Source organism: Entelurus aequoreus, linkage group LG07, assembly GCF_033978785.1.
Source record: "Entelurus aequoreus isolate RoL-2023_Sb linkage group LG07, RoL_Eaeq_v1.1, whole genome shotgun sequence".
In the NCBI taxonomy this organism is placed as follows: Eukaryota; Metazoa; Chordata; class Actinopteri; order Syngnathiformes; family Syngnathidae; genus Entelurus; species Entelurus aequoreus.
In genome coordinates this window covers 61,416,778-61,429,475 of record NC_084737.1, presented here as the reverse complement: position 1 = coordinate 61,429,475, position 12,698 = coordinate 61,416,778, and the positions used below count along the sequence as shown (strand labels likewise).

Here is a 12,698-nt window from a genome sequence, read left to right as displayed (position 1 = left end):
TGATAGCCATTAAGCCACATTTAGTTGTCATTTTCTTGACTTTCTATGCAAGGAGATTGCAAAGCCTGTTTTTTATTGCTTCCCCTTTCCTCAAGTGCCTCAAGGCGATCTCTGTTTTAATTAGGTCTTATTTTCTCCTTGCGTCTCTCGTCTACTGTTAAGGTTCTCTCAAACGAATCCACAAAGACTAAAAGGGCCATTGAGCGATTCTATTTTTTAATGCTTCCCTGCCAGCCGAGGAAGGATTGGAGCTATCAGCGCTTGCCCTGAGAGTGAGGAAGCAGCAGTCAGTCACAGGCTTTGTTCTTTATGGAGAGGGAATGTGCGCTGGAGATATAGTCTGTGCTCTAAAAGCTCCATCTGGAACATCTCTGTTCAAATGTCTAATATGAACACAAGCAGCTCTGTAGATGATGCCTCGCTAAGAACGGTAAAATTGTCTCAATCTGGCACGTCTCTCATGTATTAGGTTCCAGCGTCATTGTGACACAGCATAGATGTAGTCATGTGTTAAAGTCCTCTTAAGTGCACCCTACCCCCATCCGCCTTCCACCGTGAAGCAAACCTTCCTCTCCGTTTACAAGTCTGTTTCCTTTACTCAATCTTTTTCTTTTCCCTCCACCCTCTCCAACTTGTCGGCTCATCCCTAGTGAATGTATCAAATGAAGTTACAAGATAGGAGTACTTAAGAGGCCAGGGCCTCTGAGGCTTCTCCCAAGCTTGGCTCACTCATCCATGTCCGTTTTTTTTTTTGGTTGTTTTTTTTAACTCTTGTTTCAGCTACTTGCTCTCTTATTTGTGTTGCAGAGGTCTCGCTTTGCCTTGAGTGCATTGCTGTTTGGAGAAATCAGGCTAAAGCAAATACTGTGTTTGAGCGTGTCAGCCACAGCTTTAGTTAAGTATTCATTTTTAATGAGCCTAAGTGGCAACAGAATTCTGTAACGCATAAATGGAGTAGTGCGAGTGAGGAGGGAGAGGGATGCATTTTGCCCTTTGATTCAGTCGCAGACTGGCGATAGCTTTTGTTGAACACATGCACTAATTAGATTTGGTGTGGTTGACGGCAACATATTTGAATATATTATTCTCTACGGCTTTGTTCTGCTTCAACACTGTTTGGGAGCGAAATCATTTGAGAGTCCCTAAAGGGAGAGCAGTGCACCAGCTCCATGTTGTTTGGGTGTTTTTGTATTGAACGTAGCCTATTTGTAGGAGAGGGTGCTCAAAAACGATTACGATGGGCTGTTAGAACACTGAACAGAAGTGAATAGGCATAGTCAGCCTCCCAGATACATGCTTAGGCCTGTAGAATGCTGAGTGCTTCCTTGTAACTGCACCGGTTGTCTCTTTTCATTATCGGTTAATGGTGCCCAACTTGACAGAGCCATGTGATAAACAGAGGAGCTGTGAAATCCTGGAGGTGGAGTTCTCGTCGGCTTGATAATGGGATCTCATCCGCCAGGGGAGGTGTAGTGGCGCCCATCAGCCGATCCAGCTTTCCTCTGCACAGCTCGGCACAGAACACTTTTTCCACTCCTGCCGTTTGCCCAAAACCTAATGATCCACTTTTAGATAGTGGCGATACCACTCGTAGCATGTACATAGCAGCCTTTTAGATCAGCCTGTGTAATGCTGCCGTAGTGTATGCGATATTTTTTTAGATAGTGTGTCCTTCTGTATATCAGCATCCTGTATGCACTCCCATTGACTCCCCTGGTGGATGGGATCCCACTATAAGTTGACTCAACTTAACTCAGTGAAAGCAACACGATGACCTGTCTGAGTTAAGTTGAGTCAATGACGTGAGGCATTTGTGATTAGGGCTATATAAGTAAACTTTGATTGATGATTGGTTGATTGAACTTATAGTGTCAAGTATATTACACTTCAAAACATGGGTTGACATTCAGTCAGATGTAAGATGAACTTGAAAATATTAGTCAATATAACTTTAAAATATGCTGGTTCAATATATTTTATCAAGTTCGTACAAGGGAAAGTCAAGTTGGCTGAACATGGTAAATAGTCTGTATTTATATAGCTGTATTTTAATAGAGTGTCACTATACCAAGTATATGTATACATTCACTACATACATTATCACATTCACCCATTCACATTATGAATTTTGTTTTTTCTGACTTATAAATGTTGTTACAAAGTTGGATACTCGTGTTAATCAATACCAACGTGTCAAATCATGATGTTCATGCATTTTGGTGTGAGCTTGCACGCAGTTTTGGATGCCTCTGTTCGCTGTGTTTTGCAGTCTGGCTATGTTGTGATGTCACAGCAGGGTGGATGAACTTATTCAAACTTTATGTCAAGCTCTAAGAAGCTCCTCCCCCTCTGCTTAAGGCTATGAGGAAACACAAAAAAGGTAGGATAAATTATTATTTTCATCTAATTTTGGCATGTGCATGTCGTTGTTAACGATAAACCGATGCGACCTGAAATCCTGTTTGAGAGGTGGCCGGTTCGGTTACGCTGGTTATAGCCCCTTAACTCGATAAGATTCCGCTGTAGATCCTTAGATTAATCAAGTGTAGACACATAAACCGGTTATCGCGCTGATCTAGAAAACAGTTGACGCTTTTTGTCTTTAAAAGGACACAAAAGCCAGGGTTGTCCATGGAAAGAGTCACTCGCTTGTTACGTAACTGGAGACGAGAATAGATGTAGGTACATGGACTAGGTGTTGCGTGAGACTAGCAATTAGTTGACAGATTATCTTTAAAACAACGCGAGAGTAACGGCCAATTAATTACCAACAATATACATAACGTCAACACCCCAGACTGTCTCCGTGCTGTGCCGTCCGTCAATATTGTAACATACCAAAGAAATGAGGCTTAAACAGATTCCCAGTTTGTTTTTCTTTATTTCACAAAATGCAATGTTCTCGTACAACGGGCTCAATCTACGTGTTCCGCTCTCTTTTCCGGCAAAATTCAAAACGACCTTCCACCTCCACAACAGACGTCACTTGTCATCCTTGTGCCGGACGTTCCGCCCCCAAGTCAAGCCATTGGCTAGAACCCGTAGGCGTCTGTGATAACACTGACTTGACTTGACTCGTGGAAAATAAATATATTTGACATGTGACATGTTTGTTTTTTTACTTTATTTTAACATCTTTGGGGATATATGTTGGGTTTTAAAAAGTATGTCACATTTATAGAATGTGCTTTTTTAAGTATTTGAAGATAAATGTGCTTATGGCTGTTGTCATTCTATCAGGTTATTGTTATTCTCATAGCATTCTACTGATCAGTTGTCTTAGAAGACGTTGAGCCTCTCGTAGTTCCTGCTCATAGACTTAGCTCGGACAGATCTAGTCTGAGTGTTAATCCTATTTATCCTCTAACATGAGGAGTGGTGTGGTGTAAAAAACAATTTGTCCATCAACAAATGTTAACCATAGAATCAAATCCTTCATACACTAAATTGTATCAAATCGTATCTAATCGTTCTTTTTTATAAATACATTGTTTTTGAATCGCATTGTAGGGTGTGGTTTTATTTGCAATCTGGGAAAGCCTCCAGATTCTTGCAAACAGACTCAAAAAATTGATTTTAAAAGTGACCGTGGAGCCAAATTTACACCAAAGCATATCCAATACAAAGTGGTTCTTAAACTGTTTTCACCAAGGACCATTTTAGAAAAAACTTGGCTCTCCAAGTACCACCAGAATGACCAACATTAGAATACAGTAACGTAGTAACGTATTTAATAAAAACAAGGCAGAGGTTTTATTTGACAAGTATATTTAATATTTTTGGCCACTGTAACATTACACACAGTGTGAACCGCAACACTGTTTCAATATAGGGGGAAAAACACTACTTTAATCAAGTGGTTCTTTGGCGTACCACTAGATGAAGCCCACGTACCACAGTTTGATAATCACTGGTCGAGACCACAAGCAAGTGTATTAAATGTTGATTTAAGTCATCATAGGTCCTTTTTAAATCGCCTCTTTGACTAAGTATCCACAGCGTTGCTGACACTGCCTCCTCCCTGGTCCCCTCCCACTTTATTCAGGGGAACACAAAGAAGACTAACAGACAAAGTGAAGCTGATTTTATTGTTTATTTCTAATCTTTGTAGTGACCTGGCTGTTACAGTTATGGAGTTTTTTAATGTTTTGAGAGCACCACGCGCTAGTGACTGTGTGTGTGCGTGTCTGCAGGACAGCTGCATATGAAGAGCTTTTTGTTGTTTTGACTTTATCAAAAAGAAAGTTGATCTATCACCCCCTTATGTTTGTTTGATATAGCATGTTGTACTGTGTTCAAAGTGTCCAAACCTTTACTAAAATACAGACTTTTGTCAAAGCTGTAAACTAGTATTCTTGTTTAAATTGTTTCTTATGGATATATTTGCTTCCATATACAAACATGTTCAAGAACCAATAAAATTGAGGTTCCACTTTACTTAAAAGAATGAAAGAGTGGAGAATAGACTTAAAATAGACTTAATCACTTTAAGGAGTTTTTTTTATGATTAAACCCGTAAAGAATTCAATGACAAAATTAATAATAATAGTAAGTCTAATAATATTAATATTCAGTATATGACTTGTATTTCCAAATAATTTGGCCTTATTGGAATTATCTGCGACATTCGACATTAAAGCTTCTTAAACATTTATCCATGAAAAGTGGCTGCATTTCATTAGAATGCAGTAACAGGAGACCGGTGGATGTGAGTGTACATTTTACAGCAATCTTGTTAAATGTATGATACTGTGATTAACTGGTAGAGCAGTGTTTGCTTGTGTTGTTTTGGAATATGAACAAGGGAAGTACGACTTATTAGCACAGCGAGCTGTTGCCTCGGGTGCTGGAGGAGGCTGTGTAGGAGATTGAAAAGGAGATGGCCAACATGGTTTGTAGGACAATGAAGGACCCCCTGCCCCTCCCACTGCACACCACCCTCGACTCAATTTCTATTGATCCCTACTGCCTGTCTCTGCTGCTCTTGTTTGGTTTCCGTGCAAAAAGAGCCCAATGCGCTGACTATTTGCTTTGGTTAATTGGATTCTGACAGTGATCCAATATCGTGTTTAAGACAATGAAAATGTGTCAAAGCTGCTGCTCAATGAAATGGAAATAGTGCTGTTATTTCATAACTTAATGCAGCCCTTTTGTTGTTTCCCTGCTGTTTTAGCAGAGAGCGGGGAGGGACTGATTGAGCTGTTTTGGAAGACAAAGCAAATTGCAACGTTTTGCACTAAAGGACTTTTAAAATCAACGCTAATACATTTGATGCGACATGCTTGCTAACCGTTAAAATGGAAGCCTTTGGTGATAGAGTGTGGGCCAATCGTGTGTTTTCCCCGGCTTCTTTTTTAGAAATGGGCGGGGTAACTAATTAATTCATTATCCAGAAATGCAAATGAGTTCTCTGAGCCTGAGCAGCATTAATTTGCTTGTATCTTTCCACCAGATGCACTGAATGTCTTCATGTTTTTTGTTTTTTTTTAACATTTTAACACCATAGTCCCTTTTAAAGCTGTTGCTAAAGCAATGGTAGGGAGAGAGCCCAGTGTTGTATTTAAATGTATTATTGTGACTAATCTAACCATGGCCATATCTTCCTTCCTGCTGGTTTCATGAATGTGTACATTACTGTTTAATATTTACTTAAGAACTGTATCATTGTTACTCTCTTACGACTTATTTTTACTTACAAGTTAGAGTTACAGTGCTGCTGCCATACTAATGATGCCTGGGGCTCAATTTATAGTATTCATTTTGTAATGTACACTCCCCATCACATCTGCACATAATGTTTGTACTGCCTCACTCACCGGTAGGTCAAGTTAACCAACAGAAGTCATTTAAGCAAGGCCATCTTAATGCACAGGCTTACTTAGTCTGAAGCCCAGGGGCCCACCCCAAATTAAGGGCCCCCGATTTTGACGGAAGAACGCAATGATTGTGTTCATCGCCGTCAATGACAGACAGCTCAGATTTGTCTAGCGATTGTGTACTCTATCTTTCTCGGCTGCGGTTTTTTTTCCTACTGAACCCACGTTGCTGGTGTGAAAAGCCAGCGTATTACTACTGAGCTAAAAGCAGAGGCTGTCACCCGGAACGCCAGCACTTTACTTGAAGTTGACTGGCTTCTATTACACTTGCAAGATCATCAGGACTCCTCTTCCTCCTATCCAGGAAATCGCAAAAAGCCGCTGCCTGACCAGTACTCAAAAAATCTGTAGAGACTCCTCCCACCCCCACCAAGGACTGTTTTCACTGCTGGACTGGTTCCGCAGCCTCCGTAGCAGAACCTCCAGGTTCTGTAACAGCTTCTTCCCTCAGGCCGTAAGACTCTTGAACGCATCAAAATAATTCCCTCAATTCCCAAACCCCCCCCCTCCAAAATTGATTAACTTGCTGGAATATTAACACATTACTGTGAAATATCAAATAATATTATTTAGCTCATTCACGTAAGAGACTAGACGTATAAGACTTCATCGGGTTTAGCGATTAGGAGTGACAGATTGTTTGGTAAACGTATAGCATGTTCTATATGTTATAGTTATTTGAATGACTCTTACCATAATATGTTACGTTAACATACCAGGCACGTTCTCAGTTGGTTATTTATGCGTCATATAACGTACACTTATTCAGCCTGTTGTTCACTATTCTTTATTTATTTTAAATTGCCTTTCAAATGTCTATTCTTGGTGTTGGGTTTTATCAAATACATTTCCCCAAAAAATGCGACTTATACTCCAGTGCGACTTATATATGTTTTTTTCCTTCTTTATTATGCATTTTCGGCCGGTGCGACTTATACTCCGGAGCGACTTATACTCCGGAGCGACTTATACTCCGAAAAATACGGTATGTTAGATCCACTATGGACTGGACTCTCACAATATTATGCTAGATCCACTCGACGTCCATTGCACCGGTCCCCCTCCAAGGTTTCTCATTGTCCCATTGGGTTGAGTTTTTCCTTGCCCTGATGTGAGATCCGAGGATGTCATTGTGGCTTGGTGCAGCCCTTTGAGACACTCGTGATTTAGGGCTATATAAGTAAACATTGATTGATTGATTGATTGATGTATCTGTACAGTAATCTATGTATTTATATCTGCAACTTATTGCTCTTTTATCATGTACTATACAACGAGCTCCGGAAAGGGAAGTCTGGGCTTCCCTGCTTAGGCTGCTGCCCCCGTGACCCGACCTCGGATAACCGGAAGAAGATGGATGGATGGATGGATGGATGGATGATATACAACGAGCTAATGCAACAAAATGTTGTTCTTATCCGTACTGTAAAGTTCAAATTTGAATGACAGTAAAAGGAAGTCTAGGTCTATGCGCCCGTCGCAAAGGAGATGTATTCATTTTTAAAATGGGTGATATTTTTGCACTGCTGCAGTTTTGTCGAGTAAAATAATGGGCGGCACAGTGGTTGAAAAACACTGTCCAAGGGAACTCATATCTTCACAGTAACTCCCCCACGGCCCTGAAAGGGACAAGCGGTAGAAAATGGATGGATGGATGTTACAATTAATTCGTAATTATTCATAAATAACACAGTTTCACGTGAAAGCCAACATACAAACGTCATTTATGGTTGTGCAAACGCAGATGCCATGAACACCCCCCCCCCTCCCCCCTGCTTTGCCATCAATCAAAGCGCCAACAAAACCACCATCTTACCCTCGCTAATTATTTAAAAACTCTTCCACGTTTTTTAAGCGTCTTTCGTAGAGTTATGACGTGATTGTGGGTGACTTGATCAGCCATGTGGATGCGTCTGTTGAACAGCTGAGGGGGTGATACCGTGTGTGCGTGTGTGTGTGTGCACGTGCGCGCGCATATGGAAGCGAGGAGGAAGAGGAGGGGGGCGTGTGTGTGTGTGTGTGTGTGTGCGTGTATTAGCGTGTGTGTGTGTAGAGAGTGTGTGTGGAAAAAAGGAAGCGGATCCCTCAAACGGCGAACTCGCTGCTTCCCTCTCTCGCCCTCCCAACAAGCAAGCAACCCCGCCGTCGATGAAACCGCGACCGGCGGACGAAGACGGGACTCGGGCCAGTTCGGACTCGGGCCACTTCGGACCGCCGAACTACGCGCGGCTCGCCTCGTTGCTTTCGGACCTGGGAGCGAAGTGAAAGCCGTCTTTTGTTGAAACAAGTGCTCGCCACCCCTCAGCTCCTTCTGTGTGGCCAGTAGGTTTTTGTTTTTGTTTTTAATTCATCCGTATGAAACAAAACGGAAACGAAAAGAAGAAGCCGTTTGTGCGTGATTTGTGGATTTGTCGCAGCAAGTTCGGTGCAAGGATTTAAAGAAGTTGCTGGCTGCGGGAACCCCTTGAAGAATCATCAGACTGGCGGGTGAGTTGTTGAACACACAGGAGGAGGAGGAGGTGCTGCGTGGAATGAAAGATATCTGATGACTAAAGCCAGGTGCTATTTGAAATGTTCATGTGTCCTCAGGTGGTAAAGTTGGCTGCATTGTTGTCACACCAATGATTTGGTTGCTTTCAAACATGCTCAACCAAGTTACATGACATGCTAAGCACAACTCAACACGTAGGAAGAAGCATAATTTATTTCATCCCATACCCCGGTCTAACTAATGGTTTGTTACTGTGTAACATAATAAAGAATAGTTACTTAGTAGATGGTTTATTCAGTAGTGACATTAATAAATACAGCAGTAAACATGGACGAAAACATAACAATACATGAGGTTCTAAGGCTATGTCTACAAATAAACAAATAATTATTTAGCCTAAGCCCCGTTTCAGCCACACTAAACCATCGTTTAAGGTCCCCCTCCACGGACAATTTTTTTCACCGTGTATTTCTTGAATCTCCAGCTCTTAGCTTTGTATGGACTCATTGATCGTTTACAGACTGAGTTCGGAGAGGAAGTGACGCCAGAAAGAACGCGCCACAGCCTGTGATTCTACTTAGCGAAAAACTTTGTCCATTTGTCGAAGGAGAGTCAACGAGAATGCAAGCTCCCGTGGATGTGATAAAAAAGGTAGCGCGTGCTTTGTATTACCTGGCCGACGAGGGAAGACTACGGAAAACGGCGAATGCATTTGGACTGGCAAAGCAGACTGTATCAGTTATTGTCCGCCATGTATGTCACGGACTCAACGTCTAGGTCCAGAGTATATAAAGTCACCAAAAAGGAATGGACAATGAAGATGCAGGCAAAAGAGTGAGGAGTGTCCTGACCAGATATCTAGATCCCTAGTTTGATTGATGTACAATTTCCTTTATCACATTGTTTACGTGTGTAATAACGATTTGATTATTTTATGATGGTTCAGGTGTGATTCACAACAATAGGGCCCCACAGCACACTGGATTCCAGTTAATTGAAATACCACAACACTGGACATTGTTCAGATAAGTTCAATTTAAGAACTTGCACACAAAGCAACACTGGAGGTGACTATTACATGCGCACTTTCCACGCATGCGTATTAGGTCGCGTTGCGCCGGCAGACGGAGGGGGTCATTTTATTTATGTTATGTAATTTTATGCTACTTAATACCCATCTTGATTAACTGGGTTAATAAAAGTGCCACTGACTGTTTACAGTACAGTTGTCATTCAGTTAAATTTCAGTGAATCTCGTTAAAAAATGAATATCTTTATATGTATACTTCCACCGGAAAATATATCGAATATCAAGTTTAGGTCAAAATATATCGAGATATACGTTTTCGTCCATATCGCCTAGCCCTACTTAGAGGGCGCTAACTGGGCGCTAACTTTCCAATACATTTTACACAGTATATCTGCCTTCTTACGGCTTCAAGGACATAATGAGGTAACTACGTATCTACGTAACCGATGCTCGCATATTTAGTTTTGGGTGTTGTTGGCTAATAATAGCAATTTGGATTGTTAGCGTTAGCTGTCATTGAATGTATATTCTGTCATAACAACAAGATGACTGCAAAACAAAAAAAATGCATGACTAGTCACTATTAAAATAATAATTAGTTGCAGTAAGTTTTTAAGTATTTTATGGAAGTGGTCCTACAGAATACGTCGTAAACAAAGAACTCCCTGTATGTAATACATAATACCTTGTTCAATCAAATAAACTAATTACCTCAGCATAAATTACTGTTTTCAGTTATTTGCTTAAATTCTGTAATACATAATTTTCTTCTATGCTGATATACTAAATTCAGTGATTCTTTATTTTAAATTTTTCCATACATGCATGACACACGCCAGAATCGAGAATGTTTTTAGTGGTTTGCATACAGGGGACTAAAATGTTATACTCTAGTAAAAATACTGTTACTTTTCTGAAATGATGTGCTTTTCAAAACAGTGATTTGCTAAATATATTTGTTGTACAGGCATACAGTTGTTGGAAGGAGTACTAAAGTATTGTACTACTTAGATAAAAGTGCAGTTATGTTGCTGAAGGAAAAGTGCAGGTGTAAAAATAAGTAAAAAAAAAAAAAAAGTAACTGATTTGAAATATGCCCCTGTGGACTGCGTGGAAGGAACATGTGCATATAAACCAGGCAACAATTAAAGTGCAATAATGAAAACATATCCATCTTGATTACTTTACAGCCAGGTGGTTGTACTAGTCATCGTTCATTACTGCTTACAGCGGTATATTTATTGTTTTACTCATGTTTTTTATTTTTTGACATTAGTGTTTTTATTTTTTGACATTAGTGTAATAAAGTAAACGTGTACAGCTCCACTAATGGACATTGGAGTGTTACTTTCAAAGGCAAAATTAAAGTGTTGCTAGAAACATAATTTTATCCATCCATCCATCCATTTTCTACCGCTTATTCCCTACGGGGTCGCGGGGGGCGCTGGAGCCTATCTCGGCTACATGGGACTTTATTGTATTATATGTATAGTACATGTTACAAAAATAAAAAAGCTAAAAACACCACCAGAATTAGAGATATTACAAGTCAAAGTGATGAAGCTTAGTGTTACACTCATGACTTGGTGTAACTAAACATTACCCTATAAGATGAAGGCAATTGCATTTTATTGCTATTTGAAATGTGCTCGATATTTATAAATTAATATTTAAATATACTAAATGTAAAAAAGGGAATAAATATTCAAAATAAGATCATTAAATGAAATCTAGTTTGGTTACGGCATCATGAGCGGTTGTAAAAGTTTCAACTACAATTCTAAATAAGATGTCAAAAGCAAACTGAAATCAAATACACACAGCTTAAAGATTGATCAATACCTCTTTAAATTTAGTAATACATAAATATAATGTTTTATCAAAATATAAAAGAAATATACCTGAACAGAACGCTCATGATGGTTACACCAAAAAGTAACGCTATGAATTGCGTTTTTCCAAGTTTTTGGGGCATTTTTATGCTATTTCCAAGCATCTCCTTTTTATTATCGTTGATTTTAAATGGTCAAACTAATGCATATTATATATGCATGCCCTAGTAAACAAACAAAAAAAGTCATATTTATTTTGATTGTTACATTTTAAAGTACATTTGTGCAGGTGGGTGCGAATGTACCCATTACCAGAGCTGTACACAAAATAAAATAACTAGTTTTTTGGGGGTATATGTCACTTGTTGTTATCTGTACCAGTCTACTCCAATAGAGTAAATGTAATTAATTCCTTTCCACCACTGTGTAAAACTTGTCTCAGTGTGAACTGCGGGGCTGTAAAAGCAGACAAAGCTTTGTTTAACACACAAGTAAACAAACACGGCATTTTTGTTTGAAGTCATGCGTTAGTGAGTGCGGTTTACTCTACTTTCACGTCATTGTCTATTATTAGTGTGTAATAATGGAAAAGTAGCGGAGTGTTTTTTTGAGGCAATGATGATGGCGAGGGGGGGGGGGGGGGGGGGGCTTTGATTGGTGTACCGGCTGAAAACTGTTGAAGGACCACCAGATTAACTTGACTTCCCCCTTCAGCACCCCAGAGGCTATGAACTCTGGCCCAAGCACAAGCAGCTCTCACTGTGGGGGTGAAAAGAAGGGAGGGAGTAGCCTGTTGCTGTATAGAGCAAGGGGGCTGCTTAGTTGGTGGGATGTGTGTGTGTGTTAAGGGGGGCAGTCGAGGATTTGAAAGCAGAGTAAATAATTTGTCTGAGAGGCGGTTTATCTAATGTGTTCCAGTCTAGGATGGGAATAAATTGCATAATTGGTCATAGTAAGTATGCATGTGACAGCAGTCACAAGTCCTATAAGCACAAAAGAAATATTCAAACAGGGTGGACTGTGATTTGCCTCCAATCTTTGCCATTATAAAAACAATTTCCCCCCTTTCACCTCTACTCCTGAGTGTTTCACCCATCTATTACTCCGATGTTGCATTGCTAATTATGAGGATCTAATCTCCCAACATGCCTTCTTCCTGTGCCCGCCGCCCATCCCCCTTATTCCTCGAGAAGTGACCTCTAGTTTAATGATTCAGATGTGATTAATCCACCGGAGTTGGGAGATGCCGCATGAGCTAATGTAGCCCACAAGGCTCGCTCGTGGATAATAACATGTTATTATTGGAATGTTAAAAAAAAATAAAATGGCGGGACTAGTGAAAGGCAGTCTGTGTTATAAAAGTCATAGAGGAATGTAGCTGTGTGGCATTGTATAAACACCAGGCGCACTTCTGGTTAAACATTTGAGTTGAGGCTGGCTTGTGTCGCTGGCTTGTGTCGCCTTCAATA

The 12,698-nt window shown here is 40.3% G+C and overlaps 1 protein-coding gene across 2 annotated transcripts in view; it reads left to right on the top strand.

Moving 5' to 3' along the window:
- LOC133654122 (arginine-glutamic acid dipeptide repeats protein-like) overlaps positions 1–12,698 on the top strand; it is a 185,923-nt gene that overhangs the window by 104,845 nt on the left and 68,380 nt on the right. Inside the window, exon 1 of one of the 2 annotated variants that reach the window (XM_062054162.1) lies at positions 7,895–8,363. The exons of the other annotated variant lie outside the window; for it this stretch is intronic. The gene's annotated coding sequence lies outside the window, so the exon portion shown is untranslated. Of the gene's footprint in view, positions 1–7,894; positions 8,364–12,698 lie in introns of those variants that run through there. 2 annotated transcript variants of the gene reach the window in all.